This window comes from Otolemur garnettii, unplaced genomic scaffold (assembly GCF_000181295.1).
Source record: "Otolemur garnettii isolate 467f Iridium unplaced genomic scaffold, OtoGar3 scaffold00146, whole genome shotgun sequence".
NCBI classification, from domain to species: domain Eukaryota; kingdom Metazoa; phylum Chordata; class Mammalia; order Primates; family Galagidae; genus Otolemur; species Otolemur garnettii.
Window position 1 is genome coordinate 438,830 of NW_003852541.1, and position 5,777 is coordinate 444,606.

Consider the following 5,777-nt stretch of genomic DNA (forward strand, 5'->3'; position numbering starts at 1 on the left):
AAAAAAAAAAAAAAAAAAAAAGAAATGGACTTATTTAGGTAGCTGTTTAGCCTATCGCAGGACCTACCTTGTGGGATTGTCAGGATTCAATAAGATAATGTATATTAGACTCTTAGCCCAGTAAGGACATATGATAAATGGTAGTGATGGTAGGGTTCCAGAGATTCAAAATAGAAGTTAAGGGCAGTGCCTGTAGCTCAGTGGGTAGGGCGCCAGCCACATACATTGAGGCTGGTGGGTTTGAACCCACCCTGGGCCAGCTAAAATCAACAATGACAACTGCAACAACAAAAATAGCCAGGCATTATGGTGGGCGCCTGTAGTCCCAGCTACTTGTGAGGCTGAGGCAAGAGAATTACCCAAGAGTTTGAGGTTGTAGTGAGCTGTGCCACCACAGCACTCTACCGAGAGTGACATAGTAAGACTCTGTCTCAAAAAAAAAACCAAGAAAACCAGAATTTAAGTTGTTGACATTTGCCATTGTTCTGGTTGGACTTCCCATTCCTTGCTAGGAATTGAGGAGTTCAGTTGAGTGGGTGTCCTTTTGCCTACAGAACTCTACTGCTTAGAACTCAATTCCTGGCACAGCTGAGGGTATGAATTTTAAGTAATATTTGGTTAAAGTGGGGAAAATAATTTTATTTAGTATTAAAACTCTAAGACAGCTGGTTCCTCTGGGAGCGGAGACGGCAAATGGCGGACTTTGATACCTACGACGATCGAGCCTACAGCAGCTTCGGCGGTGGCAGAGGGTCCTGCAGCAGTGCTGGTGGCCATGGCTCCTGTAGCCAGAAGGAGCTGCACACAGAACCCCCCTACACAGCGTATGTAGGAAATCTACCTTTTAATACGGTTCAGGGTGACATAGATGCTATCTTTAAGGATCTCAGCATAAGGAGTGTACGGCTAATTCGAGACAAAGACACAGACAAATTTAAAGGATTCTGCTATGTAGAATTTGATGAGGTGGATTCCCTTAAGGAAGCTTTGACATACGATGGTGCACTGTTGGGTGATCGGTCACTTCATGTGGACATTGCAGAATGCAGAAAACAAGATAAAGGTGGCTTTGGATTCAGAAAAGGTGGACCAGATGACAGAGGCTTCAGGGATGACTTCTTAGGAGGCAGGGGAGGAAGTCGCCCAAGTGACCGGCAAACAGGCCCTCCAATGGGCAGTCGTTTCAGAGATGGCCCTCCTCTTCATGGATCCAACATGGATTTCTGAGAACCAACAGAAGAGGAAAGAGCTCAGAGACCACTACTCCAGCTTAAACCTCAAACAGTTGCAACGCCTCTTAATCAAGTAGCCAATCCCAACTCTGCCATCTTCCGGGGAGCCAGGCCCAGAGAGGAAGTCGTTCACAAGGAGCAAGAATGAGCCTGCAGCTGGGAGGGAATAGGTTGTGGGGGGTTAGAGCAAGACCTCAGCCTGGCGATTCCCCCAAGGCGGCAGTCCTGCAGTTACCATTCCTGCGCCTGACATTGTCCTTTCTTATAACGGAAACACAGAGCTTGTGAATGCATGTCAGCTGTCAACAAGTGGTTTTTAGTACATTCTTGGCTTTGCTGTATCTAGTGCCTGTTTGTACCTTTTTTTTCCTACCACTTTCCCATTTTCCTTCTGTCCTTTTTCCTTCTTGCTCCTCATTTTCCTTACAGCACAGGAGGTTCTCTGGAGGATCGAAGCCAGCCACTGCATGGGAGCTGTTGGGGTTAAGGTGCTGCTTCATTTTTCTCCTTTGCTTTCTCTTTTTTACTTTAGATACACTGGCCAAACCCTAGGCATCTCCTTTGATTTTTCTCAGTCCTCCTTTTCTGACCTGCATGTTGAGTTCTGTATTGCTGTGGCTTCCAAGGGGATATGGAGTGGAGATAGAGAAGTCACTGACAAATTGAACTGCATTTTGTTTTTATTCTGCTATGATTGACATAACAGTATTTGAGGCACCTAGTTTTCAAATAATGATAAAAATATCTGTTGATCTTTGCAGATTCCTTCCCATTTCTATTTATGGGTAGTCCTGTTTCTGTTACCCCCTCCCTAAACGGACTATTCAGGAAAATAAGCTCACATTTCAAACAGTGGGACCTGAAAGGGTCATTATGGGCTATTAGTGAGGAGTCCACAGAGAAGGTAAAACTGAATGCTTTTATTTGCTTGTACATTTTTGTTACTGCTCTTTTGAGATCCTGTCCAAACTGCCTCACTCCTTTTCATGGGGTGTTAAGATGTTCCTCTTTGGCTGGGTGCAGCAAACTGCCAGCTTGTTTTTTCTTTGGCTGGGCTGAGGTGCTTTGGGGATTGAAGGGGATGGTGCTTCCACTATGCTAGGCAAACTTACAGCACGGACATTGCTTTTCTCCAAATCTCTGTTTGTGTATTTTGTGTTTGTTTCCTAGTATAGGTAACATGAGATACTGTGCTTTCCACTGCCCCTTATATTCATAGTGAAAATGGGCCTAGAATTTAGCACTTTATTTCACTTACTGAATTGAAAATTTTACTATGCAGAGCAGTCAAGAACCTTAAATTAACTACAGATGACAATAAATGTCTAGGTTTGCTGCCTCATCCTTCAGACAAAGTTTTACTGTTCCTATGTAGAGTGTCTAGCACTTACTTGGATATAGGAGGTTAAGCTTTTATGCTTGTACACCTGTCTGTGAACAAAGGAAAACAATTTTTAGCATCAGTATGTCCCACTGGGAGCAGTTCTGGGGCAGCTAGCCACTAGAGCCCCAGGAGGAAATGCCCTAATGTGATGACTGCAAGGCCCAGGGTGGCCTGGCTTGCACAGCATGGTATGCTTAGGTAATAGTTGGTCACTAGCTGTCATCCTTGGCTTCTCTTACTGTATCTTTGTTACAAGGTCTCAGCAATCTACAGAACTCTCAAACTTTTCCTTCCTTCTCCCTGTCAGCTTCTCTGCTTCTGAGATAAGAACCATTTGTGTAACACCAATACTTAAGAAAGACATGCATTATGTGGTTGTAATCAAACCTGATGCTTTCAGATGACCTACTCACATCTTCAATGTGGAAAAGATAAAGAACAAAACAAATTCATCTAAACTTCTGGGCAATCCAGTTGACTTTTAAATGTAAGAATGGAATTCCAAACACTTAACACATTCAGCTATATGACAGAAAGTAAATCTATGGATATGGTATTTTGTGAATGATCTTTTAAATAAAAGAAAACCTTACGTAATAAAAAAAAAAAAAACCTCTAAGACAGTGGTTCTCAACCTGTAGGAACTATATTAAAGGGCTGCGGCACTAGGAATGTTGAGAACTACTGCTGTGGCTTTTTTTGAGGAGAGTGCAAATAAAGGATGAATATAACCCGGCCTCTGGAGTTGCCCTCAGCGTAATGACCCAGCTAACTGGTAAACATTGTAGCAGAGCTAGGGATCCTGGGAAGGGACCATTCAGATCCCAGGGATGAAGCCACTCACTGGAGGTCACCTGTGAGCTCAGTCTTGGAAGGACAAGTAGAAGGTTTAGGGTTTGGGTGTTTTTTTAGGGAGACATATAGGGAAACAAGAGAAAACATAGCAGAGGGACCAGAGCCTTGGTACCAGAGAGAATGAGGAGACGGTTGATAATAGCTGGTCAGGGAGGCGGAGGAAAGAAGTCTCTGCTAGGAAGCACGTTTAGTTGCTGGTATGGTTTGTTTATCTGGTGGTAGGCATTTTTGTTTTGTTTTACTGCTTAACATTTTTGGCTGTGAAAATTAAACATAGTTATAGGAAATTTAGAAATCTAATAGAAAAATGTAATGCAGATAAGCATTACCCAAAATCCTGTCACCCAGGAATAACCAGTGCTAACATTACCATTTGATCCACCATTACCACTATCGGGTATTGGTATTTACCCAAAGGAAAAAAGTCATTTTATCAAAAAGACACTTGCCCTTGAATGTTTATTGCAGCACAGTTGACAGTTGCAAAGATGAAACCCAAGTCTCCACCTTAAGTTCTTGCTCATGCGTTTGCTTCTTGATTGCCAGCCTTCAACCCCGCTAGGATGTAAGTAGAGAAGGGCAAGAACCCATTCTTGTTTGCTTGTCAGTTGCCTTGTCTTCTGGGATTAGGACAGGACTCAGCATTAGTGGGTGGTTAATTCGTAGGTTTACTTTGGTTTGTAAACAGATGAATGAATTTCACAGTTTTAGAACATGCCATTTTGTAAACTGTTTTCTTATTTCTGTGGCAACATATGTTTGTTCCCATGTCCTTAAATATACTCCTCTGATTTCATTTTTACCAAGTAATGGTTTTGGGGTAGCTGTACCATGATTTACTGAACAAGCTTCCCAGGTTAGGCCCTGAAGCTTTTCTGTCATTGTCGATTAGATCCCTGTGAACTCCAGCCTGTCTGCTAAGATGCTGTAGTGAACAAATCAATCAGAATTGCCTCCTTGACCACAGCGGGTAACCATGTTACATATAAACACAGTAAGCAAATAAACCATGTTACCTATAAACCCAGTAAGCTGGTGGGGATGCAAAGAACCACTGGGGATGAGCACAGTGGCGTTGAGCTCTGGTTAAGGTAGAAAACTTCAGGGAGAAAATTCTTTACACATGGATTAAGATAGATATGAAATCTAATGCCAGACTGAGATGGAGAAAGGCATATGTTAACTTCTGACTTTTGCTTTAAGTTTCAAAATTTAGCAAAAACCTATCATCATATGGTATAATGCATGGTAAAAGCTTTGTAAATGGTGCTCAGTTCTAAAATATGAGATAAAAACTATTGTTAAAGTAACTTGCAGGTTATAACCTGCCAGAAGAGATGTGCTTTGGTAAGCATATCTCAGTGCATATTCACAGACTTAAGCATCCCTCTCCTATATTTAACTTTACTGAGTCTGTGGGTTCCCTCCCCGTATTAGCCTGGTTTGGCTAACTTCTATGATTTGTGTGTGGCACCAGGCATTAGGCTGAGGTCCAGGAGTTGGTAGGGGGCAAAAAGAGCCTAAGAACCTGCCCCCCTCTGAGAACTGAGCTCTGCCCTTCTTAGCCTTCTTTAGCTGCAGGCATTGTTTCCAGAGAGTCATTATTAACCTTTCAGGCTGGGCCAGCTGCTTCCCCTGAACTTCAGAGGTTTTTCTGTTATGGTATCCAGCACCAGCTAGTCCCTGTGTGACCTACGGCAGGGACCTTGTTCATCTTTATTCCTGGGGTTAAGCGCCGTGTTTGCTGGATGGAAGGAAAGAAGGACAAATGGCTTCATGTGACAGCACATTGGTTCCACAAACACTTGAGTGATTGATTCCTCTGTGCTATGTGCTTGGGTAAACCTTTACCTACACTTGAAGGTTTTATAGTCTAGAGAGAGAGATACATTATTAATCAAATAATCATGTGATAAGACAAATTATAATAAAAGCTGCAAGAAAACAGCAGGTAGAGAAAATGACAGAGGCCTTGCTGCAGGTGAGATGGGCAAGGGAGGGTTTCTTTGAGGATGGGTATTTAAGATGAGATCTAAAGGATTTATTAAAACGTATAGAAGAGTTCAAAGAATAATAAAGAATATGTGCTCCACTTACATGGAAGAATTAATGACATTTTGCCATATTCACTTTATTATGCTCTTTTTATTTTTTAACAATGGAACTATTTGAAAGTAAGTTGCAGATATCATGGCATTTTACTCTTAAATACTTCAGCACCCAGCTCTTAAGAGTAAAGACATTGGCTCGGCGCCTATAGCTCAACCGGCTAAGGCGCCAGCCACGTACACCTAAGGTGGCGGGTT

At 42.5% G+C, this 5,777-nt stretch overlaps 1 protein-coding gene and 1 pseudogene across 2 annotated transcripts in view; both read left to right on the forward strand.

Annotated features, from left to right (window-relative positions):
- The first annotated feature begins 636 nt into the window (after positions 1–636).
- Positions 637–1,417, forward strand: LOC100948867 (annotated as a pseudogene). Its single transcript, XR_001161660.2, has one exon. The product of XR_001161660.2 is annotated as a eukaryotic translation initiation factor 4H pseudogene (transcript).
- A 1,811-nt stretch (positions 1,418–3,228) lies between these two features.
- TBC1D14 (TBC1 domain family member 14) overlaps positions 3,229–5,777 on the forward strand; it is a 60,261-nt gene continuing 57,712 nt past the window's right edge. The window contains exon 1 of the mRNA XM_023518743.1: positions 3,229–3,239. The gene's annotated coding sequence lies outside the window, so the exon portion shown is untranslated. The remainder of the gene's footprint in view (positions 3,240–5,777) is intronic.